Below are 27,602 nucleotides of genomic sequence, written 5' to 3'. Positions count from 1 at the left end.
CTCCTGCTGAAACTGCTAATTGCCCTTCCTTCCTTTGTCCCTACCTTGGGGTACGCCCCTCCTGAAAGTCTTATAACTTGGGTACCCCAGAACAATAAACGAGGCTTTGACACAACTCAGAGTGACTCTGTCCTTCTTCGTGCTTGGCCTCCGTCTCTCTCCCCCCCTTTTGACCCGCAGGTAGCACCCCTTCGGAACCCTGGAATAACTGACCCGAGGGACGGGTTACAGAACTACATCCTGGTTGTCTTATGCAAGAAGCAAGCTAGCAAGCAGTTTGACAAGAGCTAAGGCTATGCAGCCAATTGATCCCGTGTCTCTAGAACAGAGTTGGTTGCTTTCCCATAAGACTTGTCAGGGCAGGAGACAGAAAACAAAGGTGGCTTCAGCTGAGATGAGATGAAGAAATCTTTGTCCTCCTACATTCAATGGGCAATGACAATATCCTACCAAAATCTCCTGAGGCACTTCTCATGGGTAAAGGAAAAACAGCCAACAGCTGCAAATGTTGCCCTATCCTCTGCACCACAATTTCTGCCTGCTTTCCTGGAGGCCCACTAGCACCAGAGATACCAGATAAGACCCCAGCCCCAGCCTAAGACCTTGACCACCAAGTCCCCTCAAAACACACCACAAAGCATTGAACAGGAACAGAAGCCCAGACTCCATTTTCTGGCCTATAACTCTGTTTTCCCACAGGACACTCTGGCACTGGGAACCCTAGGCCACACTGTTACTAGAGACTCTAGAGGCAAGGTTAACACCCAAAACCTTAGAAGCATTGCAGTCCACAAAAAAACAGGGGAGACACTTTAGTGGACTGGAAGACTTGCTAGTCACCAGAACCCCAAGCAACTCAAACCTGAAGACAAAAAGGAAACAAAAGCCAACCAAAAGAAAACATCCCCAAAACGCTCATCCAGCAAAGACAAACTTAAAAACAAGACTAAAACTGTAAAACCACAAAATAGAGAAGGTTAAAAGCCTCTGTTAAGGACACAATCAACAACAGCCAGGGCAACTTGGCACTACCAGAGCCCAACTATCATACTACAACAAACCTTGAATATTCTAACACAGCCAGAGCACAAAAAAATGATTTGAAATCCAATCTTATGAGCATGAAAAGACCTTTAAAGAGGAAATAAATAAGTCCTTTAAAGAAATAGAGAATAATACAAACAGGTGAAGGAATGAGTAAAACTGTTCAAGTCCTGAGTGTAGAAATAAAAGCAATAAAGAAAACACAAACAGAGGGAATCCTGGAGATTGAAAACCTAGGTAAGAGAAAAGGGAGTACAGATGAAAGCAATGCTAATAGAATATAAGAGATGGAAGAGAGACTTTCAAATATAGAAGACACAATAGTAGAAATTTATACATTGGTCAAAGTAAATGTTAAATCTAAAAAGGTTCTGACATAAAACATCTGGGAAATGTGGATCATTAGGAAAAGACCAAACCTAAGAATAACAGAAATAGAATAAGAAGCTCAAACATCCAGAAAATATTTTCAAGAAAATCAGAGAAAATTTCCCTAGCCTAAAAAAAAAAAAAAAAAAAAAAAAAAAATGTCTAGAAATGTAAAAAAAAACACTAAATAGTAAACAAAAAAAGAAAATCTTCCTACCAAGTAATTCTCAAAGCACTAAATGTACAAAACAAAGAAAGAATATTAAAAACTGCAAGTGTATAAAGGCAGACCTATCAGAATTCTACTCAAGTCTCAACAGAGACTCTAAAAGTCAGAAGGGCCTGTACAGATGTCTTGCAGACCCTAAGAAATCACAGATATTAGCACATACCCTATCCAGCAATACTTTCATTCACCATAGACATAGAAAACAAGCTATTTCACGACAAAACCATCTTTAAGCAATATCTATCCACAAACCCAGTGGTACAAAAGACACTAGAAGGAAAACTCCAACACAAGGAGGTTAACTACACCCAAGAAACGTAGGAAATAAATAATCCCAAACCAAATGAAGGGAAACAAACACACATACAATCACTACCAACAACAAAATAACAGGAATTCACAATTATTAGTCATTAATATGTCTCAACATCAATGAACCAAAAAAAAATAGGCTAACACAATCATTGTGGTAACAGGATCCATCATTCTGCTGCACACAGTTAACATACCTCAGCCACAAAGTTTGGTATTACCTCAGAACAATGGGCTGGAGAATGGTTTTTACAAGTAAATGAACTCAAGAAGCAAACTTTGGAGTAGCCATTCTAATATCTAATAAAATATACTTCTAATCAAATTTAATCAAAATAGATTAGGAAAGACACTTTATACTCAACAAAGGAAAAATTCACTAAGATAATGTCTCAGTTTGGGACATCTATGCCCCAAATGCAAGGGTACCCACATTCATTAAAAAAATTATTAAAATTTAAATAATACATTGAACCCTACTCATTCATTAATAGTGGGAGACTTCAACACTTTACTCTCAACAATAGATAGGTCATCAAGACAGAAACTCAACAGAGAAATATTGAAACTAACAGAGATTGTAAACCAAATGGACCTAACAGATATCTATAGAACATGCCACTCAAACACAACAGAATATACCTTCTTCTCAATACCTCATGGAACCATCTCCAAAGTTGACCATACACTCAGTCATAAAAAAAATCCTCAATGGATTTAAAAAAATTATGTAATACCTGTATAAGATCACCATGTATTCAAGAAGAAATTTAAAAAGATAGCAGAAAAAGGAAAGATCTCTCATGCACACGGATTGGTAGGATTAATATAATTAAAAATGGCCATCTTACTAAAAGTAATCTACAGATTCACTGTGATTTCCATCAAAACTCCAACTCAATTCTTTACAGACTTTGAAAGAGCAATTTTCAGCTTCATATGGGAAAAAAACACAGGATCGCTAAAACAATAACAGAAATTCTGCAGGTATCACTATTCAGGATCTCAAGCAACACTACAGAGCAATAGTAATAAAAACTGCATAGTACTGGCATAAAACAGACAGGGAGATTAACAAAATGGAATAAAAGCCTCAGAAATAAATCCACACATCAATTGACACTTGATATTTGACAAAGAAGCCAAAACCGAACCATGGAAAATGACAAATTATTTAAGAGAATTAGGTTATTTTATTAGGTCTGGATTTTAAAAGGTGTTATTATTATTGCATCTTTAATTCCAACAATAAAGATTGTGGGAGAGGCTAGAGACATGGCTCAGAAGCTATCATTAGCTACTTTTGCAGAGGACCAGGGTCCAAAAATTCCCAGCACTCACATGACTGCTCATCACCATCTGAAGTTCCAGTTTTAGGAATCAGATGCTCTTTCCTGGCACACATGTGGTACACGGTCATACATGCAAACAAAACACCTGTAGACATAAACTAAGAAATGAAAATTGTGGGGATATGCTTTATTTCTGGTTCTATTAGTATCTACAGAACATCCACTATTTGACACCTTCTCCTATAAAACTGAAGCGATTATTCTCTGGGCCTTTACAAAATACTCCAGACTAGTTGGAACATACCTATGCTGTGAGAAAAGCAAACGGTAGGTAGCTAAACTCATGCAAGTGTCCAGCAGCATTTGGCTGCGTCAATGAGAATAACTCAATAAACAGTGTAAACAAGGAAAGAACACAGCCCTTGGACACATCTCTAAGGGGATCTGTATTGCCTTACAGTTCTGTGAGAATTACAGGAACTAATATATTTGACAGTGATTTTGTGAAACAATTTGTAAAGCTCTGGATAACTGTCACCCAGGCAGCATTCCTCTCAGGAGCCATCATTCCTAGACAGAGGAACAGCACTGGCTGCTGGTCTGCATCAAGTTTCAGCACTCACTAGCTGTGGCAGTGCCTTAGCTACTGGCTGACCTGACCTCTGAGGGATAACCAAACTAGTTCTGTAGGATTAGCAAAGGTTTAAAATCTCTCTCTCTCTCTCTCTCTCTCTCTCTCTCTCTCTCTCTCTCATGCACACACACACAGCTCAGCTTCTTTGGGTATGAAGTGCTTGCATGCGTGCGTGCGTGCGTGCGTGCATACACCCATATTAGTACAGACATGTGTATGTGTGGAGGCCAGAGGGCAACCTCAGATGTTGATGCTCACCCACCATCTTGATTGACACAGGGTTTCTTTGTTTGCTGGTATGTGTGCCACACTAGCTGGCCAGGAACCTCCTATGTTGCCACATTTCTGTTGCTGTGATAAAACACTGTGACCAAAAGCAACTTGGGAGGAAAGGATTTATTTCAGTGTGCAGGTTCATAACACACTCTATTGAAGGAACTCAGGACAGGAACTCAAGGCAGGAGCCTGAAGACTGGCACTGGAGCAAAGACCACTAAAGATCACTGCTTACTGGTTTGCACCCTGTAGCTTGCTCAACCTGTTTTCTTTTTTTTTTTTTAATTAATTATTTTATTTATTTACATTTCAAATGTTATTCCCCTTTCCAGTTTCCACTCTGCAAATACCCTATGCTACCTCCCCTCCCCATGCTTCTATGAGGGAACCCCCCACCAACCCACCCATGTCTGCCTCATTACCCTAGCATTCCCCTACACTGGGGCATCAAGACTCCACAGCATCACGGACAGTCCCAGCTGGTAACTAAATCCCAGGGGGGAATTCTGGATATCAGGAGAGGAACAGGTTCTGGCAAGTGACAGACACAACCACACACAGAGGCAGCTTGAATCAGAATGTATTTTTCTGTTTCAAGGCATGAATCTTTAAGCATGAGGGGTTGACATTTACATATCAAAAGATGTATCCATTAAAGCCCGCCCAAGGAACAATTAGCATAACCATTAGGCACAAGGAAGTATAAAATTAACCAGGTAAAACGTTTCCATGTAACAAATTTAGAAGCTTGAACACAAACAACAACAATTTTCTTGATATAAACTTTTAAAGATATTTAAAGGACATTTTTGTCAAACTCCCTGAGTCTAAAATTAGTCTTCGTGAGTATTTAGTATGAACTGCATCCCCAAGTGGGGTGTGCAAGTGTCTTTAACAAACACAGGATCTTTCTATCCAGGTGATCCTGGATGGAGACAGCCTGTCTGCTTAACAAACAAAATCAACAGTTAAAGGTGGAACAGGTTTAACTTGTCTGCAGACGTCCCTGAGGTATCCAATTCAGTTGCAAATTAGCAACTCTAAAGACAGAAAGCCTGACCTCTGGGATGGGGGAGATAGCTTTGAACTTTTCACCAACTCAAATGTAAATTCTTTCTGATTTGCCCAACACCCACCTATTTGGCAAGGACCTAGTGTGAGGGCCAAATAACAAAAGGAACCTGTGATTTTAGGATTCCTGGAAATTTTTACTGCCTGCTAAAAATGCTTTTTCTACCATATTTGGAGCCATACTACATATATATTCTGTTGGGAGGTAAATGTAATTACATAAACGATTGGAGCAAAGTGTTGCAGAATTTTTTGGCTACAAGATGGATTATTTTACATCTTAATATGCTTGGTTTTTCATAGTCCTGGCTACTAGTAAGGAGGAGAGTTTCAGAAGTATAATAAATTGCCAAGTGAGATTTTCAGCTTCTAAATTGGGGTGTTCCGCAGATTCCCAGGAGACATTTCTTGCCTCAACCTGTAAAATTTTGTTTTACAGATTTCACTGGGCCACTGCGGCACACAGGACCAAGGACATACTCTCCCACTGATACCAGATATGGCCATTCTCTGCTAAATAAGCAGCTGGAGCCATGAGTCCCTTCGTGTGTACTCTTTGGTTGGTGGTTTAGTCCCAGGGAGCTCTGGGGCTCTGGTTGGTTAATATCGTTCTTCTTCCTATAGGGATTCAAGCCCCTTCCCCTAACTTCTCCGTTGGGGACCCCATGCTTAGTCTGATGGTTGCTTGTGAGCATCCACATCTGTATTGGTAAGGCTCTGGTAGAGCCTCTTGGGGACAGCCATACCAGGCTCTTCTCAGCAAGTGCTCCTTACCATCAGCACTAGTATCTGGGTTTGGTGTCTGCAGATGGCATGGATCCCTATGTGAGGCAGTCTTTGGATGGCCTTTCCTTCAATCTCTGATCCACTCTTTGTCCCTGCATTTCTTTTCTACAGGAACAATTGTGCATTAATATTTTTGAGATGAATGTGTGGCTCCATCCCTCAACCAGGGGCTGTGCCTAACCTCTGAATATGGTCTCTGCCCCCTTTGTTGGGTATTTCAGCTAATGTCATCCCCACTGGATCCTGGGAGCCTCTTGCTTTCCTGGCATCTGGAACTTTCTAATGGCTACCCCCAGTTCCCTATCCCCCACTGTGAAACACCTCCATTCAATTTCTTGACCCTCTATACTTCTCTGTAAATTGATCCATTCTTATCTCCTGTACAAAGCTGAAGTCCAAGTGGATCAAGGACCTCCACATAAAACCAAATACACTGAGTCTAATAGAAGAGAAAGTGGGAAAGAGCCTCAAATACATTGGCACAGGGGAAAACTTCCTGAACAAAACACCAGTGGCTCAGGCTCTAAGATCAACCAACTATAGACAAATGGGACCTCATAAAATTGAAAAGCTTCTGTAAGGCAAAGGACACTGTCAATAGGGCAAAATGGCAACCTCCAGACTGGGGAAAGATCTTTACTAGCCCTACATCTGATAGAGGGCTAATATCCAATATATACAAAGAACTCAAGAAGTTAGACTTCAGAAAAACAAATAACCCAATTTTAAAAATGGGGAACAGAGTTAAACAAAGAATTCTCAACTGAGGAATCTAGAATGGCAGAGAAGCACCAAAAAAATGTTCAACATCCTTAGTCATCGGGGAAATGCAAATTAAAACAACCCCGAGATTCCACTTCACAGCAGCCAGAATGGCTAAGATCAAAAACAGGTGACAGCAGGTGCTGGCAAGGATGTGGCGAAATTGGAACACTCTTTCATTGCTGGTGGGATTGCAAGCTGGTACAACCACTCTGGTGGTTCCTCAGAAAACTGAACCTGAGGACCCAGTTATACCACTCCTGAGCATATACCCTGAAGATGCTCCAACATATAACAAGGTCACATGCCTTATTTACAACAGCTAGAAGCTAGAAACAACCCAAATGTCCCCCAACAGAGGAATGGATGTAGAAAATGTGGTACATTTACACAATGGAGTACTTCTCAGCTATTAAAAATAATAACTAGACGAAATTAGAAAATATCATCCTGAATGAGGTAACCCAGTCACAAAAGACCACACATGGTATGCACTCACTGGTAAGTGGTTATTAAGCAAAAAAGCTCTGAATACCAAAAATACAATTCACAGACCATGTCAAACTGAAGAAGGAACACCAGAAGTGTGGATGCTTCAGCCCTACTTAGAAGGGGAAACAGGATCAATCTGTTTTTTTATACAGCTCAGGATAACTTGCCCAGGGGTGGCACTTCCCACAATGGACCGGGTTGACTCTTCCCCTCAATCACTCTAAGAAATGTCCCACAGGTTTGCCTACAGCATGTTCTCAAATGAGGTTTCCATTTCTCAGATTTCTCTAGGTTAGTGGTTTTCAACCTGTGTTTCATGACTCATTTGTTAGTCACATATTAGATATTCTGCATATCGGATATTTACATTGTGATTCATAAGTGTCAAAATTACAGTTATGAAGTTATAATGAAAATTTTGGTTGGGGCTTGCCAAAACATGAGGAACTATATTAAAGAGTCATAGTATTAGGAAGGTTGAGAACCACAGATTGACAAAAAAACAAAGACAAAAAAACAAAAACAAAAAAATTTATACCATAGGAGCACTTGAATTACAGATGTGCCTCAGCACTAGCTTTACCTGGGCTCTGGAGAGTCAATCTCTGATGCCCAAGCTTTCACGGAAGTTTTACCCACGGGCCACACTGAGCATTCTTGAGCAGAAAATCCAAAGTACTACATAATCTAAAATGTGTTGATCATTAAAGTCATGGTCACCAGTGTAAAATCCCATGCCGCATCTCAGACAGTGTTTCAGACTGCTTTCATCGCTTGAAAATGGTTGTTATACTTGGTGGGTTCTGATCTACAACAATGTCTCATGGGTATGCACATATTCCAATTTCTGGAGAAAAAAATTCTACTTTCAAACAATTTGGAGTGTGGGGGCGAGGGGAGAAGGTAGGCAGCCTGATTTCAGGAGAATTTCTTTAAGTTTGTCTCTATTTAGTTTGATGTTGCTATTGGCTTTCTGTATGTTACTTTGATAATGTTTAGGTATGTGCCTTGTTTCCCTGATCTCTCTAATACTTTTAACATGAAGGGGTGTTTTGTCAAAGTCGTTTTCAGCATCTAATGAGATGGGTTTTTTCCTTCAGTTTGTTTATATAGTGGATTACATTGATGGATTTTCATCTATTGAACCATCCCTGCATCCCTGGGATGAAGTCTTCCTGATCATAATGGATGATGTTTTTGATGTATTTCTGGATTTGGTTTGCTGGTATTTTATTATATATTTTTGCATCAATGTCCATAAGCAAAACTAGCCTGAAGTTCTCTTTCTCTTTTGAGTCTGTGTGCTTTAGATATCAGGGTGACTATGGCGTCATAGAATGAGTTTAACAGTGTTCTTTCTGTTTCTATTTTGTGGAATAATTTAAGGAATATTGGTGTTAGCTCTTCTTTGGAAAAACTGGTAGAATTCTGTACTAAAACCATCTGGCCCCAGGTTTTTTTAGGGGGAGGGGTGGGAGACTTGTAATGACTGCTTCTATTTCTTTAGGGATTATGAGGCTGTTTAAATAGTTTACCTGATCTTGATTTAACTTCAGTAAGTGGTTATCTGTCTAGAAAATTATTCATTTTGTTAAGATTTTCCAATGTTGTGGAGTACAGGCTTTTGATTCTTTGAATTTCCACAGTATCCTTGTTATGTCCCTCTTTTCATTTCTGATCTTGCTGATTTGGATACTGTTTCTCTGTCTTTTGGTTTGTTCCGGCAAAGGTTTCTCTATCTTGTTGATTTTCTCAGTAAACCAGCTTTTGGTTTTACTTATTCTTTGGATTGCTCTTTTTAGTTTCTCGGTGATTGCTTTCAGCCCTAATTTTGGTTGTTTTTTTTATTTGTTTGTTTGTTTGTTGTTTGTTTTTCTTTTGTTTTTTGTTGTATTTTGTTTTGGGGGTTTTGATTTTTGTTTTTGCCTTACTCCTCTTTGGAGTGCTCCCTTCTTTTTTTTTTTTTTTTTTTTTTTTTAGAGCTTTCAGTTATACTTTCAAATTGCTGGTATGAGAACATTCTAATTTCTTTATGGAGGCACTTAGTGTTATGAACTTTCATCTTAGCACTGCTTTTTTTTAATCCCATAAATTTGAGTGAGTTGTAACTTCATTTTCATTGATTTCTAGAAGTCTGTAATTGATTTCTTTATTTCTTCCCTGACAAAGAGATCATTGAGTTAAGAGTTGTTTAATTTCAATGAGTGTGTAGGCTTTCCAGTGTTTCTGCTGTTGATGAACTCCAGCTTTAATCGACTGTGGTCTGATAAGGTACAGGCATTATTTAAATCTTCTTGTAGGTGCTGAGGCTTGCTTTGTGACTGACTATATGGTCCATTTTGGAGAAGGATCCATGTGGTGCTAGGTAAAAGGTATATCCTTTTGTGTTTGGGTAAAATATTCTATAGATGTCTGTTGGATCCATTTGATTTGCAATGTCTGTTAATTTTGCTATTTTTCTGTTTAATTTTTGTTTAATAATTGTTAATATCAATTGATGAGAGTGGGATGTTGAAGTCTCCCACTATTAATGTGTGGGGTTCAATTGCAATTTAAGCTTTATCAATGATTCTTTTACAAATGTGGGCGCCCTTGTGTTTCAGGCATAGATTTCAGAATTGAGATATCATCTTGGTAGATTTTTCCTTTGATTTCTATGAAGTCAAATTCCCTGTCTCTTTTGATTAATTTTGGTTGGAAGTCTATTTTGTTAGATATTAGAATAGCTACTCCAGCTTGTTTCTTGGGTCTGTTTGCTTGGAAATTTTTTTCTACTGTTTACTCTGAGGTAATATCTATCTTTATTGCTGAGATGTGTATTTTGTATGCAGCAGAATGATAGATCCTGTTTTCACATCCATTCTGTTAGCCTGTGTCTTTATATTGGAGAAATGAGACCATTGATGTTGATAGATATAAATGACCACTGATTGCTATTTCTTGATATTTTGATGGTGGTGGTGGTGGTGGTGGTGGTGGTGGTGGTGGTATGTGTGTGTACATGTGTGCTTCCCTTGTTTTTGCTGGTATGTAATTACTTATTTTCTGTGTTTTCTTGGATGTAGATATCTTCCTTGGGTTGCCATTTTCTTTCTAGTGTTTTCTATAGGGCTGCCTTTGTGAATAGATGTTGTTTGAATTTGAATTTGTCTTGAAATATCTTGTTTTCTCCATCTATGGGGATTGAGAGTTTTGCTGGGTCTAGGTTAGCATCTGTGGTTTTTTTTAGAGGTAGCAAGATATCTGTCCTGGCCCTTCTAGCTTTTAGAGTCTCTGTTTAAAAGTCAGAGACCTGTAATTTTAATAGGTCTGCCTTTGTAAGTTACCTGCCCTTTTTCTCTTGCTGCTTTTAATAGTCCTTCTTTGTTCTGTAGATTTTGTGTTTTGATTATTATGCGGCAGGGGGGATTTTCTTTTCTGACCCAGTCTCTTAGTGTTCTATAAGCTTCTTATATGTTTGTAGGCATCTCTTTAGGTTGGGAAAGTTTTCTTCTATGATTTTGGAGTATCTTCTGGACTTTGGAGCTACGACTCTTCCCTTCTTCTATTCCTATTATTCTTAGGTTAGGTCTTTTCATGATATCCCAGATTTCCTAGATGTTTTGTATCAGGAATTTTTTAGATTTAACATTTTCTTTGATGTATCAATTTCTTCTATTGTATCTTCTGTACCTGACATTCTCTCCCATCTCCTTTATTCCATTACTGATAGTTGCATCTTTTGTTCCTGTTCTCTTCCTTGGATTTTCCATCTCCAGGATTCCCTCAGTTTGTGTTTTCTTTGTTGTTTCTATTTCCATTTTCATCTCTTGCACATTATTTATTTATTTATTTCACCTGTTTAATTGTATTTTCCTGAATATCTTTAAGGGATTTATTCATTTTCTCTTTAAAGGCCTCTATCATCTTTATTAGATTGGATTTAAGATCATTTCTTGTGCTTATGTTAGGATATCCACAGCTACCTCCTGGGGTAGCTGTGCTCTGAAGGTGTCATATTGCCCTGCTTTTGTTGACTGTGTTCTTTCAAGGATCTTTTACCATCTGAATGGCTTTGGTCCCTGGATGTTCCTGTTGTAGTAGGTATTGAGAGGAGAGTTAACCTCAATGGTCCTAGTGTGGCAAGCCTCTCAGGAGTATCCTTGTATTGTATGGTTCTGGGTCTGCAAGTCTGTAAGATTTGTCGGCCTGTATGTATGGTTCAGGAGCTGCAGATCCAGAAATGCTGGGCAAAGACTTTGCAGGAGAATGGAGATCCACCTGGATGCTCAGAGCAGGCTGCTCATAGCAGCTTGGCATGTCCAGAGGACTCAGCTAGCAGGGGAGATTGGTGGGGGAAGAGAGGCTTACTGTATGGTTCAGGCTCAGCAGGTCTGATGAAGGTGGGAGGAGAATGGAGGTCCCCTTGGGATAGCATGCTTCTCAAGGCAACTTGGCTTGCACAGGAGGACTCAGCCAGCAGGGAAGATGGATGGCGGAAGGGAAGTTTCCCTGTATGGTTCAGGATCCACAGATATGATGTAGGTAGGCAGAGAGATAGCAGAAGAACAGAACACATTCAGAATATTTTTATGTATGTATATGATATATAATGTATGTATATGATGCACATGCAGAATATTTTAATTATATGTATATGTGCACACAAAGACACACACACACACACACACACACACACACGTATGTGTGACGCTTGTAGAAGCCAGAAGAGGTCATTGGAACTCTTGAACCTGAAGTTACTGGCAGTTGTGAGCCATCCCATACCGGTGCCAGAACTGGACTGAGGTCCTCTGGAAGAGCAGTAAATAGCCACTGAGCCATCCTCCATCCTCCATGTGGATGCTCTTAATGTAAATGGAGCCAACTGAAATTTTGCAATTGTAGAATAATTTATTACTACTGACAACTGCAAGGGCTTGGATATACAAATAAATGTGCTAGACAGAGCATTCTTTCAATGCCAGAGTATTTGATTCATGTAGGTCCTCTGTACAATCCCCAGCACTGCAGAAAAAAAATACAAAATAAAACCTAGTAGAACTGACATGGATACGTACTGCATTGAAAGGTGATGTGAAAGTTTCTGGTTGTGTCAAGCAATGTGTCATGTGGTGTCTTACTGAGGCAGACTCATGTGGTGTTTTTCTGAGGCTAGGCCTGGGGGAGGACAAGAGATGTTGGGAAAGCATGTGACTAGACTCAAAGGACAGCTAGCCTTGCAAGGCTCTGTGAGTCTCTGCTGATCTCCAATTCTTTGAGAGAGTCAAGGCAGAGAACGTCTCCTAGTGTCCCAGCTGGTTCTGATCACCCCCTCTGACTCATGCTGATCAGGATGAGGCCTGTCTGTTTCTGCTGAATCCTGCCACCACTGCTGATTCAAGTTTGGTATCCTGACACTACTGACCTTAACTGCTGGTATCCTGACAAATGAAGATTGGAATCACCCTAAAGAACTACTTCCAAATGGGCCCACATCCTCTGACCTATTTACCATCTTTTCTCCCCCATCTTTGAATGGTGGGTTAGGAGAGTCAAAGCATTTGAGAACCCTTATTAAAGTAGGTTTTAAAAAAATCTAAGCCTACAGAAGGCAAATAGTTTGGTCTGGCAATATGGATCAGCAGATAAAGGTGCTTGCTGTCAAGCCTGATGTCTGAGTTCTATTCCCAGAATGCACATGATGGAAGGAGAGAACCATTCATTCCCATGAATTAACCTATGTCTTCCATATGTGTGCTATGATGACTCTAACCCTAAACACATAAAAAATTATATTTTTAATGTAAAAGAAAAAATGTTTTTATTTAATTATATAAGACCCATTCCTTTATCAAGCAATCTGGCATGGTTGGAATTTTGGTTGGAATTCCATTTCACCACACTCCTCTCTGAGGAAAAGACTGACAAATATATGCTACATCTGTGAAATGTTTGGTTCTAAAATCAACATAAAGTCATGGTCTGAGCCATATCCATCCAGTAGATGCCAGACCTCATCCTACCAACCTCATCCAGCATCCTCTGTAGCTGAGTGAGATACACAATGAGACAGACATTCTATGCGTCTGCACAGACTACAAGGGAGAAGAATGATTGAGGCCAAAGGAGAGCTTGGCAGATTAAAGGGGCACATCTGGATGAGAAAATAATACACAAGTTAATTATCAAGTGTTTATAATATACCAGAACCTGTTCTTGAAGCTTTCTTCACAGCATCTCATTCCAACTTACTGAGAATCCTGGAAACCAGGCACAGTGACATTCCTGTAAAACTAGGAAAATCACATCTTCCCTGAAAGCCACATATCTGAAGAGAGAACTCTAACCTGGATACTTAGACCTTTAGCCACCATCTCAAAGAGGTTCCTAGAAGGGGTAATATTTGAAGTCGATTTGAAAGACAGTGCTGTTTGGCTGTTTAACACATTTCCAGGTTTGTAAAAGGAAGACAACAACTGTCTTTACCCACAAGACTTTTGTAAGGAAAACATGAAACCCTTAAAAGACATAGAACAAGGCCAGGGAAGTGAAGGGTCTAAGTGGTCACTAGTCAATAGTATAACTACTGGCATTATGAAGCAGGAATGAAGAGAGACAGTGTCCACATATCAGTATCAGATGAATGTAATATAAGACAGCTTCCTTGTGCTGTGGAATGAAATAGCCAGGACCACTGAAATGATGCAGAGACGGGGCTCAAAGGCTAAGGAGATTGGTTCTAGGAACGTGCATTTTTTTCTGAAAGATGTTCCTGGGTGGCCTTCAGTGCTCTTAACCACAACTACCCCTACTAATATTGGATTTCTGAAGTTTGTGTTCCATTAGGGTTAATTTGTTTCATTGTGGATTTAGAATCTAGTAAGCATGAGAAATCTAATACTATAAGAAAAAGCATCTAGCCTCAGAATGGTGGTCTGGGGTTGTGCCAGTCTAGGTAGCGATGTGACCTGAAGGGCAACAGGGAGAAAAACACACATCATTCACATTGTCTGAAATCTCAGAGATGGTATTAATTTATATATATATATATATGTGTGTGTGTGTATATATATATGTATGTGTATATATATATGATATATACATCACATATCACACATCACACATTATACATCATATAGCATAAGTAAATATAGTGTATGTGTGTGAGTACATGCATGTGTGTTTGTGTGTATGTGTGTGTGTGTGTGTGTGTGTGTGTGTGTGTGTGTAAAGCAAAACTGTGGAAAAAAAGCCAAATTAGGAATATAGGAATTATTACTTGAGAGTGTGACACAATGGAGAATGCAGTTGGTTTAGGTTTAGCTTTTGTTTCTATCTTCAAAGTGAATGATATGTGTTTTTCTTTTGGTCTGAGGAAGTGCATCATTTTTTTATATCCTAGATAATTTGATAAATCCCCAAATGAATCAATAAAAGCAATTTTATAATATTTTGCAGAGGAAAGGGTTTTTAGAGGTTAAAAAAAATCGGACTTTTTTCTATGAGCAAATAATTGCCAGCAATATTTCAATCTTTAACCATGCAAATCTGGATTTTCTGAAACAGGGCTTATTTTATCTTAAAGTTTCCTAGGCTTATCCAAGAGCTTTGTGCTCCTGTTTGTTTTACATGAAATGCTGATAAACTGCCCTGATGATAGCCATGTCCAGTTACAGCCCACTGTGCAGGGATCCTCATTGATCATTAACTTATTAAATCACTGACACAGACCTCATGCAGAGCAATTGAGTCGCTCATTGTCCACTGGAGGGAGACAAGACTGAGCGGTTGTAATGAAAATGGAGATTCTCTGTAGTAAAGAGCTCATGCAGGGTAAGATGTCCCCACAGAGCTACATGCAAGCCTGTCTGAAGAACTCCCCAGGGAGCAGATGTTTCCTTAAAGCACTGAAAGTGACAACTGAAACTGAAGGACCTTCAAAGACAGTCCACAGAAGGAACACGGATCACTAAGAAATGCAGAAAGCCATGCAGCCTAATAAAGAAATGCAAAGGGTGAATTAAATGATGGAGGACCAAGCAAAACACTGTGGCTTACAACTTAGAGAGGGTACTGAGATGCAAATATTCATGACGCTCTGGGAAGTTTGTCAGCTTCTACACCCTTTCCTGATAGCCTTACTATGTATACGCTAAGAGAATAAAAAGATCTAGGTATTAGAATTACACACACACACACACACACACACACAAGATAAGGACTGAAGAAGCGAGACTTCAAGTGATAAATAGAGGATGCAAACTACTTTAAGGTGTGACTAATAAATATGTACACACAAAAAATAACATAAAAATAAATCAAAGAAAGCATGAATCACAGTTTCTCTTATCCATGGGCATTTTCCCATCATTCTTTACATTTTCTAAGATCTGAGATGATAAGTATTTCTTTTTCATGAAGGCATGTTTGAAAAGGTGCCTAGAACTGAGCTGAGAAAATAAGAGGAAAAGGCATCAAAGGCAAGCTCTGGGTCTGAAGGATCAGAGCGTACAGAGGCAGGCAGCCTGAAGACGGGCAGCAGGCTTAGCAGCTTCATCCATCCAGAGAGTGGATTCAAGACCAAAACCTCCCAGAGAAGGGGCTGAAAGAGTAGCAGCTTTCACACCATGAAGTAATGGATGGGTCAGCAATAGGAGTGAGAGTTCTGGGAGGGGCTGCATGCTGGCAACTGGAGGCCTTGAAATGAGCACAGTGTGATGGATGGAGGTGGGGGCTCACACTAGAATGTGGGCTGTGAATGGGGCAGGCAAGGGCACCAGGGAGCATTAGAACAGTGCGCCATGCCCGATACAGTGCTGCAGTCTTTGTACTGGACAAGCTAAGGATGTAATGAATTTATAAAGAGCCTGGCCCTGGATGTTCCTGCTATGGAGCCCACTGAATCAGAGGGAGGGGCATTTTATGATTTATGTGCTTGAAAGGGGACACAGAGACTCTGTATGTACAGGCCCGGAGAAGCCTAGTTGCAAGACTCCCCTCAAAGATAAAAATGAGTCAAATGTAAACAAAAATTAATGTTAGGCACAACACAGTTCAAACCATTAAATTTTAATTTCACTATGTGGCTATAGGATAGACCCAGGAGTAGATACACACAGCATGGTGGTTTTTGAACAAGCACCATGGCCATCAGAATACAAAGGGAAAAACAGAGATTCATGGGAAATCAAAGTGTTTCTACCATCACACTATCAGGAAGATGCAGGCAAGATGGAACTGGATTCAGGTGGCAGGGAAAGAGAAAATAAATGCTCAGTGACTTAGGAATCAGAGCTCATGGGATCCCACTGTGACTCATGGGATCCACCAAGTAATTCATGGGATCCACCTGTGACTCTTGGGATCTACCATGTGACAGGAGTCTGTGTCCTTTCAGTTCCATTGCAGCTGACCACTTTCTGTCTCCAAGTTTCTGTGTTCCAATAAACTCTTAGGGAAAGGAAAAGCACTGAGAAAAGAGTATTTGTCTCTTCCCCTACATTCCCAGTGTTCCTGGACAATAGGTCATGGCCCCTGGCTGAGATTTCTGTGGATTTTAAGGAGGTTAAGTAAAAGCTAATTGTCTTTGTTACTTCTCTGTTGTTGTGATTAAATAAGCTTACAAAAGCAACATTTAAGGAAGAAAAGTTTTCTTTGTTTTACAGTTGCAAGATACTCCATCATAGAAAGTCAAGACAGCAGGAGATTGAGAGCTATAGTACTAACCGCAGGCAGGGAGCAGAGGAAGATGCTGGTGCCAGGTCATGTCGTCCCTCTTACCCAGTCCACTATCCCACTCACCCATAGTAGGTGGGTCTTCCCATCTCAGTTAGCCAAATCAAAATAATCCCACACAGGCATATACAGAAGCTAACCTAATCTTGTAATAGCTTAGATAATAGAGCTAATAATCTAATAATCTTCCACATGTGTACCTAGAGGTAAGTTTCCTAGGCGATTCCAGGTGCTGTCAAGTTGACGATCAGCAAACACTAGCCACCACGTAAACTATGAAAACAAGTTATTCATGTAGTCTCTCAAGCCTTCTTGCCGTGTATTCCTAGACCTTCAGGAAAGTAGAAATTCCATAAAGACCAAAACCTGAACAACCCCCACACTTACCAGCCAGGCATGCTAGACCAACACTTCTGAACATGTGGCCTGGACAAGCAACAGTAGCTTCATTACCTGGAAGTTATCAGAAATGCAAATTTTAGCTCTGATGAGTCTAGTCTCCCGATGAGGCCAATCACCTTCTCTCACTGGACTGCCTGGAATGGATGGCTTTCTCTTCCCAGAATGGCCTCCAGGTGGAACAAAGCTAAGTTCACAGCTACTTGAAGTTGGGTGTTTGGGGTTCTTCTTCCTGCCTTTCATAATTGCCTAACTTAGTTAAAGGAATCATCAGGTCTCATCTGTTGTTGACAAGAGGAACATTCTATTTTTTGAGAAAACCAAGGGTTCAGAAATCAGTCTAGTCTTGAAAAATCATCACAATGAAGGTTTCTAGTATTTACCATGTTCTGGCAAAGAATATGGAAAATCAAAAGACTTGATTTTTGTTGTTATTTCTATTACCAGAAAGCTAAAACTAAGAAGAATAAGTAAGCACCATCAAGAAGAAGGAGAAGTATCTTTTCAGTCAAGCTTATAAAGTATCTTGATGGTTTCATACTTAGGATGCACTGGAACCAGGTGACAAAGTTAAAAGTCGCACAGACCAGTACACCTGTTAGCAAGTACTGCCATTTTAAGCTGTCTTGGTTACTTTTCTATTGCTGTAATAAGACATGTGACCAGGGCAACACATAGAACAACATATTTAATTGCAGACTTACAGTTTCAGAGTTTTAGAGCAAGAACATTGGGTAGGAACAGCTGAGAGCTCCCATCTTGATCCAGAAGTAGAAGACAAAGAGCTAACTGGGAATAATGGGGGCCTTCGAAATCCCAAAATTCACCTCCAGTGACAAATGTCCATCACTAGGCCACACCTCCTAATCCTTCTCAAACTGTACCATGAAATGGGGGCCAAGTATTCAAGCATGTGGGTCTCTGAGGGCCAGTCTCCTTTTAAGACTGCACAAAGATACAGTCTTAAAACAACAATCCCCTTAATCATGGATAATTGCATTTATGATTAGCCTAGCACTGTCCTGAACCTGGGAAAACAATGGAACCAGTGCCTTGCCCACATCAACTTAGTAACAGTATAACAAACACCCAGACTTTATCACAACTGATGCTATCTATAATGGAAGAACCATTCAAGCATTGGAACCAAGTAAATAGGCAGCAACATCTGTCAAAATGAGAAAAAATACCTAATCCATCAAAGTCCACACTTTTGGGAAGTCCCTAAACATATTAACTTTGCTTTTGGCTTCTATAGTTCTGCTTCTGGCTATTTTTGCTAACTGAGGTATACCAAGCATATGATTTTTGTGCTTAAAAGTCTACTTTGAAAATGTCTTAGTACTGAACTGATATCCTAAGCACCCAGTATAGTCACTGACTGGCTAATAAAGACTTTTTATTGGCTTGAGCTATGGTACTAGGAAGCATTTATGAACCCAAAAGACCAATCAGGAGCAGATGCAATCACACAATGGTCTTTATTCACAAGCTCAAACTTGGCCTTAATTCACCACCAACCCGCAGGACAGTTCTGGTGGAGGAAAAAAGCCCCAAATATTCACCAGGACAACATTTTATAGGAAATGAAAAATGAGCGAGTATTTCTAACCTGGCAAGCATCTAATTTGGGGGGGGGAGGTTCTGTGGCATTTAACATAACTGGCTGGTGCTGGGAACCAAACCTTAAACTTAACTTCTGTTTGTCTCCTGATTGGTGGTTCTTAAGCAGGGGTGGACTTGTAGCCAAAAGGTATAGATCTGTTAGGGGCAATAACCTGGAAACTGGTGCTAGATTCAGGTCTTGTTTAAGGTGAATAACCTGGAGACACAGGTCTTGTTGATGGGTAATTTGGAAATTACTGCTAGGTACTAGCCTGTAAGTTTACTTGAATTCAAACTTAGGTCAGGTTTTCTAAGATGGAGTCTGAACCCCAAAAATCTGATCTCTCAGAATCAGTGTCCGAGTAGTCTTCTCTAGTGGATAGGATATACCTCACAACATTTCTGGAGGCCCCAGTGAGATCTCCAGAGCCCATACCTTGAAATACTAGAGGTCTTGAAGACCCCTAGAGTCAGAAAGAATGAGGTTGTCATGTACTCCCAGGATTGTACAACCTGAGATTTTCCAGGGTCCCAGGATATCCTCTGATGGATTGCTACCCAATGTTTCTGAAGAATCTGACACCTCCTCCCCTAAAGATGAACAAAGTTGAAAGTCACCTAGTTTGTCACTGCTAGAGGTATGTCACCTGGTTTAGGATACAAAGAGACACAATGGAGATAACCGTGGTGAAGATCTATGTCTAGGGTCCAGGTGAGACTTCACTTCCCCTGGTCTCTTCAGATGTATGAATGCACAGTGATAGTGACGACCCCTGCTTGTCTTTACCATGTATCTCTCTGTGTGGTTCTGTCAGTTCTATTGATTAAAAAAAAAGATCTAAAAAGGAAGGGGAGTGAGCCCTCCTGGGACCACAGCTACTGCTGCCCCTGGGATGAAACACAACGTCCCACAGGCTCATGGGTCACACTGGGTCATCCATGCTGCACCCTTCTTTTGGCAGCATCTGTGGCTACAAGCAGTTGCTGCTGTTGCTATGGTGATGCTAGCAGTAGGGGCTCCCTCTAGAGTGGTATTGTGAATGGTGGCCACAGGCCCAGACGAAGTTTTATAGAGGAGGATGAAAATGATGTCTGTTTCTTGAACAGAAAACTCTGGAGCTTTTGTAAAATCTATCGGCCATTTTTTGGAGTCAGATAGCCCTGTGACAGTGCAGGCTGTCTGGAACATGATTGGGGAATCCCAGAACCCCAAATAGTTACCCATACTGATTAGTGACTTTCTCTCTTGTGAAACGCCCCCATCTCCTGGCTTAAGACGTGTGCCCTCTTTGGCAACTGTATATGGGATCTGTACCCACACCTGGGGATCCATCCCACATACAGTTGCCAAAGTTGGATGCTATTGCAGATGTCAGGAAATGCTTGCTGACCGGAGCCTGTTATGACTGTCTCCTGAAAGGCTCTGCCGGAACCTGACAAATACAGAGGCAGATGCTCACAGCCAACCATAGGACTGAACTCAGGATTCCCAATGGAGAAGTTGGAGAAGGGACTGAAGGAGCTGAGGGGGTTTGCAGCCTGGTGGAGGAAGCAACAGTGTCAATAGGCCAGAATCTTCCCCCCAACCCCCCACAGAGCTCTTGGGTACTGGACCACCAACCAAGTAGTACACATGAAGGGAACCATGGCTCCAGCTTTGTTGGGCATCAGTGGGAGGAGCAGCCCTTGGGTCTGAGGGGGTTCGATTCCCCAGTGTAGGGGAATGCCAGGGCTGGAAAGCCAGAATGGATGGATGGGTGAAGGAGCACCCTCATAGAAGCAGGAGGAGGGGGGAGGGGAGAGGGGATTTCCAGAGGGGAGACCTGGAAAGGGGATAACATTTGAAATGTAAATAAAGAAAATATTCAATAAGAGGAAAAAATAATGTTGAAAAAAATTCCAGACCTAAAAAATTATAACCAATATTTTATATAAAATTATTTTTTTAAAAAGACTTGTGCCCTCATGTTGCCTTGGCAAGGTCACCCAGAAAAATTTCAAACCTCCTCCTGTTCTTAGTCCTGGTGGAAGAAATTTACCTCCTGTCCTCCTGCCCAGGAGCACTGATCAGGGCTCTGACTACTTGGCTGCTTGGCCCAAGTTTTCCCTCCCTCCCCTCTCCCCACCACCTAATTAGATAAGCAGTCACACCCAGGGAAGGGGAAGTAGTTCTGCTTTATCAACCAGTGTTCTGTACCCCAAAACTGAACAAGGTAAGGAGACTTAGTCAATTTTTGCCAGGCCATTTTAGGATTGAAACAGCTGATAGAAAACATTGCTTTTATCATGCATTTGGACCTCAGATATTAGAAAAGAGACTTCAAAAGTTAGAAGGATTTGGCAATATGAATAAGTATAAATTATTAGAAATTTCTAGAAAAGTTTACAACAACCATGACTCTATAGAAAACCCAAGACAAAACAAAGATAAAAGAGGTTCCAAAAGGAAGCCAGAGACACCAACAAAGAATTCTTTATAAGAATACAAGAATGACCCATCTATATAAGTGACTACAAAGGGGTCCTGGCCCAGACACTGGGACCCTGGAAGAGGCTAGTAGTCTGTCTATCTGTCCAGAAGACTTGATCCTGGTTGGCCTGATTGTGGACCGTTGCTGCTACAACCATCCTAGTGGATAAGCCAACAACTTAACCAAGTGTTAAGGGGCCAAATGCAGACCAACAGCAGCCAGTGCTCTCGGGAGTGCGAGGACCTGAATGGGAGCTCAGAGTGGGCTCGTACGCTGCAGACTCACCCTGCTGCCAGGGTGCCAGGGTGTGCTTAGCAGTGTGGCTCTGTAGAAATAGTTGAGCTTTGCTTCTGACTCATCCGTAGCTTTTCCTTTGAGGTCTGAATTTTTTAGAATCCTCATCTTTGGTATAGCTCTAATCCCTGAGCCCAGGGAACCTGAAGAATAAAATGAGAACCAGACTCCAGAGACTCTCAAAAGAGAGGAAATAAAATCCATAAACTCAGAAAAATGATTAGCAACCCAAAGTCAAATTATTTCTAAATGATCTTGGCCCTCTAAATTATCAAAGCATCTTCAAGACAGAAAGCACCCAGTGCTAGGTAGATGTATTGAAATTTGAGCTTTTAATCCCATTTCAGATGAAAGCAATATGGACTAGGAGGCAGAGGCAGGGGGATCTCTAGTCTGTGTCAAGCCTGGGCTGTGTATTGAGAACCTTTCTCAATAGAACACACAAGAGAGTGACACGGAAACAAGCTGTCATCTCAGGGGATATCATGTGCTCTGACTTGGCAATTTCACAGGTCTGGTTTTGTCCTATGGATAAAACCTCAAATGTGGGATGACAGCCCAATGTCAGAGCACTTGTCTAGCACAGACAAAAGGAAGGAAAAGAGGGAGGGGGGGAGAAGGAAGGGCCAAAGCTGAGCAGTGTTACAGGCATACAAATGTTAAGAATGCTATCCCTAAGAACTGGAGGGAATCTAACTGTGCCACACTGGGAGCATTGCTTACAATTAACTGCAGTTCAGAAACTGGAAATGATTGTTCCTGCGTTGCTGTACAGAAAAGACTTGAACAGTAGCAAAGACAGTGGCTGTGCCTATTTTATATGTGCCTTAGAACAAGAACCCCACAAAGGATGCTTCTGAATAGAAATGTTCAAGTGGTACCTCTGAACTTTAAATTTGTATAACTAGGTAAAATCAGATTGTTCTTGTATATTTCCAGATGAAATACAAGATATTTCCAACTTCTGAAGGTTTCGAAGTTGTTCCTCTAGAGGGAGCCCAAGTGCCTGAATATACTGAAAGTGAATCATCTCCCCCAGGTCAAGATTTCAGAGCTGCAGAGGAAATCCTTGAAAGATGCTACTGACACGGAGTCTCCTATGCTCAGCCTCGGCCAGTGAAGAAGATAACAGTACACAGAAATCTCCATGTTCCTGCTAGCGCTGTGGCAGCACACACCTGCCCTCCTGACACTTGGGGTGCTAAGACAGGAGAGCCTGGAGTTTGAGGCTATAAGGGGAAGCACTGTGCAGGTCTCTCCTGCTCTTGCAATTGCAAAGGGAAATGGGATGTAGCTTTGGACAGTCTTCAGGTCCCATCTGGTTCACCCATATTTTGGATTTGATTCTAAGATCCCAAATTCAGCTGCAGAATCTCTTTCCTATAACCCACGTTTGCATCAAAGCTACTTAGAACCAGAAGCAAAACAAAAAGCTGCAGCTTGCTGAGCTTTTATTCCTTCTTGCTTTCATGGGCCTAAGCAACCACCAAAGTGACTAAAGCTGAGGTAGGAAGGGCATGAGAAAACCTCAGAGGTATTGGTCCTGTGCTGCGAAGATCTTTTCAGATTCTCCTAGAACTCTCTGGATTCACTGGCAGGGGATTGGTGAGTACGACTATTCATAGAATCTAGATGTGGAAATGACACACCAAACTCTTATTTGGGGAACCCAGGAAGCTTGTTTTTCCCTAGTCTGGTGGATGAAATGAATGGATGCTTTCCTAGTACTTCAGCTGTGGCATCTTGTTCCCGACAGCGGCCGCACTCTCCTGCCTGCCTAGTGGAGCCTCCTCTCCCATCGGCCTGATGCATCAGCCTAGTAGCATCACTCCTGATTGTTACTCTTGTTGTTATCATTATTCTAAAGATGATAAAGCTGAGGTGATAGCTCATTGGTTGAGATCACTGGCCGCTCTACCAGAAGACCAAAGTCCTCCAGCATTGGGGTGGCCTTCACAACCCTCTGTAATTCCAGTCCCAGGGAATCTGACATCCTCGGTGATTCTGTAGGGCATCAGGTATGCATGTGGTATACACACTCACATGCAGAGAAAATACCCATGCAAATTAGATACCTAAATAATAACTGATAATAAATAAATAAATAAATAAATAAATAAATAAAAAAAAAGATGTGTGCATCCTAAAGAAATCATAGTTGTTTAAAACCAAGAGCAACCCAATGATACATTAGGACTAAGCTATTCACTACAGTGAGTGAGAAATTCCTGCCTTAGACACCTTGGCTCAGCTCCTCGCAAACACTGGAGAGTGAGGTGCCAGCGAAGTGTGACAGTGTTGGAACCAATTGCTTCACTCAAGCTTCTCCACCTGTTAGAATTCTGCTCCAAACGCAAATGTCTGCATCACATTCTCAAGAGGTCCTTTTATGGTCCATTTTGTTCAGAGCGTAACCTGGTTCCAGACGTTGTTTTGCCTCAGGACTCACCTTCTTAAAAAACACACTAGCTTGCTGAAGACTTATCCAGCTGCCCCTGCTGAATGGTCTGCCTCTGCCTTCTTCCCTGCTCCACTTGCTCTCATCTGATCTGATGTAAAAGAAGGTACAAGTTCCAGTTATATCTTCCATCTAGGATGAACCAGAAGCTGTAATTCCTGTTGCTTTTTTGTCCACGTCAGAGAAAATAAACACTGATTGGATGCTAATATTCACTCTTGGGCGACGTCAGTTTGGAACTTTACAAAATACATTGTCTTTATTCACAAGTTGTGTGTGCGTGTGTGTGTGTGTGTGTGTGTGTACACATGAATGCTACTGTGCACTGTGTGGCGGTCAGAGGACAGCTTTTGGGAGTCACTTCTCTCCTTTGAGCATGTGATTCCAGGGATCAAACTCAAGTCACTAGGCTTGGTGACAAGATCCTTTACCTGATAAGCTCGCTAGTCCAGCTTGAGTTTTTCCCTGAACCTTTAGCCCCCCTTTCACCATCAACCACAAGAAAGCAATCTCTGTAGTGTTAACTTTGGTCTTATGTGACTTTCTAGTTCCCAACAACCAAGTACTTAAACATTTTAATTGTAATTCAATATAGTAACTAAATTGCTAATTTTAATAGGAATTACAAATTGTGCATTTTTCTTATTCTGTCTTGCTTTCTATATTCTTGGTTAACAGTCTTCTATACAGTAGAACATTCATCATTTGGACCTATTTGGTTTCCTTAAGATACATCATTTTTAGGAAATTGGGAGATTAAATTTGCTACTCAAATACCAATTTTCAAACTAGGAAGTGAGTGTACCACACACTTCAAATGGAAACTCTCTCAATAGACTTTTTTTTTAATGCTTTTGACTAATTCAAAAACCTCCTTGGCCTGCCTCAGTGTTCCTGGGAAGCCTTTTGTTTTTCTAATGAGAAAGCAGACTAAGATGGAGCAGAGCATGCACTGACACTGTCTCTCCTCTTGTCCTGACCTCACTGCAGATGGGATGCCTAAACCCTTGGGGGAGCTGAACGGTAAGCTTTGCCTATGTCTTCCAGACAAGCAGAAAATATCATCCAGATTCTTTGCACAGTCACAGGCTAGTGCTTGTCTTAAGTGGCATGTTGCATTCGTTCTGAAAGGCAGCAGAGAAGCAGCATCATGCTGTCCCCACTCTAAAGACAAAATGCAAGTTCTGGGCATGCTGGTGGCTTTCCCACACTCCCCCTGATCTGCTGGCTTATCCTGCTGCATAGGACATCATCTGAACTTGAAGCTCCTCAGTCTCTACCAATGGTTTCTTCAAATCTCAAGCCAAGGACACTAAGACCCTCAAACTTCTTCTGTGGTATACTGATGCCACTAAGGCTGGAGGTGCTAAGACACATACATGCACACCCAGTGTGTCCCCAAAGGCTCCCATCAGTCCTTCATGAGTTCTAGGTTCCCTTCAGGGTTCTGATGTATTCTTTCTATCATCTATGACCAGAGTTCTTCTCTGGCTGTTGTTCTAGCAATGAGGTTCAGGCTCAAAACAAGAACAAAGAATAGTGACAAACACTGTGGTCTCCTCCACCAATCCCCACATCATGTAGACAGTGGGTCTCAACCTATGGGTCATGGCCTCTTTGGGGTTTGTGTATCAGATATTCTACATATCAGATATTTACATTACAATGTATAGCAGTAGGAACATTATATTTATGAAGTAGCAATGAAATAATTTTATGGTTGGAAATCATCATACCATGAGAAATTAAATTAAATGGCCACAGCATTAGGAAGTTGAGAACCTGAATAACCTAAAGGATTCTAACTTCTGCAATGAAAAAAATATTTCACATATGAGTGTCTTCGGAGAGGAGTCACTAATGGCTGGAAATGTACCTAGACTCACTAAATGTTGCAAGAGAAACTGCCTTTTTTCCTTTAATAAATTTAGATCTAAACTGTCATGTGGCTACCAGCTAGCGATTGGACAATGCAAGGCTTATAATAATAAAATCTGCATTATTTATCTCTAACAGTGGACCTGTTTCTCTGACTGTATCTTGACTGGCATAGAAAGCAACTGACACCTTCAAGGGGAAGAGCCTTGCTGCACAAAGCCAAAGGATGGGGCTGACGGGGCTGGAGGACGGCAAGCTTCCGCCAGCAGGCCACCTAGAAACTTCACAGGACTCTGTGGACTCTGTGGACTGTCACCAAAACCATCCTTTAACTCTAATCTCCACTTTTCAGTGACTTCTGTTTACTACAGTGGATGGTGTGAGCCTTGTCTAGTTTACTACAGGGCACAGATGGTGTTCTTAGAACTCTCTTTTAAAAAATTATTTAGACATGCATAGATATCAAGAAGTAAAGACTGAGTGTTTTGGAAGACACAGCTCCTGCAAACAGACCCACGGAAGCCCCACTGTTAGCGTCCTCCACGTAGTTTTCCTTTCCTTTGCTTTATCTTTGCCTTCCTTCGAAGAATGAGCTACAGGAAGTTGCTTGCCTTCCAAAGCCCCTAAGGTACAGATCCATAAAGGAAAATATGAATTTTAGATTTCAAGTAATATGTATTAGTCAGAGATCTTCAAAGAAATAAGACCAATTGTATATGTTTTTCTGTGTGCGCTGTGTATATAAAGCCATATGAGGCATAATGTTTTTGTCAATAGTGCACTTCACACTCACACAACAAAACTGCCAAGCAACAGCTTTCTTGGTCTATATTCCAGCCCTTGATGTACATGTACTATAGTGATGTACTATGTGTATTGCCCATAGAGATGCTATGTTTAGAAGAGGTCTCAAAACTGAAGAGCTAACAGCTTCGATTCTAGTCAGCCTGAAATCTGGAGAATCAGGAATATCAGTGACAGACCAAGGCCCCCAAATCAAGCCGGGTATCAACCTTCACCTATATTCGTAGTCCTATTCAGTCAGCAACTGATCAGATGGGGCCCACCCATGCTGGAGCAGTTATGTGCTTCAGTCAGTCAACCAATGTGAATGCTAAGCAATTCAGAGCATCCTTCCAGATACAGTCAAACATACTGTTTAGTCAGCTCCTGGGCATCCCATGCCTGACGAAGCTGACACACAATTACTAATCACATGGTGTTCCCCAAACATGGCGTGCTTCATGAACAGGAACTGAAAATTAGCAAAGCTGTATGTCTCAATTCTAAAACTGAGGGTGTTAATACATTTTCTGTTAAGAAATCCCAGACTCTGAATAAACTGAACTTGTACTGAGATGCTGACACTACAATTAGAAATGGGAAGAAGTCACTTTCAAAATAAAGATGAGGATTCAACTTACTCAACCAACCTGACAGTCTAACTGAGGAAGTAGAGATGTCAAATTAACAATCCAGTGAGACTTCTGAAACATGGAACACAGAAGAACTGCTA

This window comes from Apodemus sylvaticus, chromosome 8 (genome assembly GCF_947179515.1).
Source record: "Apodemus sylvaticus chromosome 8, mApoSyl1.1, whole genome shotgun sequence".
NCBI classification, from domain to species: Eukaryota; Metazoa; Chordata; class Mammalia; order Rodentia; family Muridae; genus Apodemus; species Apodemus sylvaticus.
The sequence above is the reverse complement of the archived record's forward strand: the minus strand, read 5'-3'. Positions refer to the sequence as shown.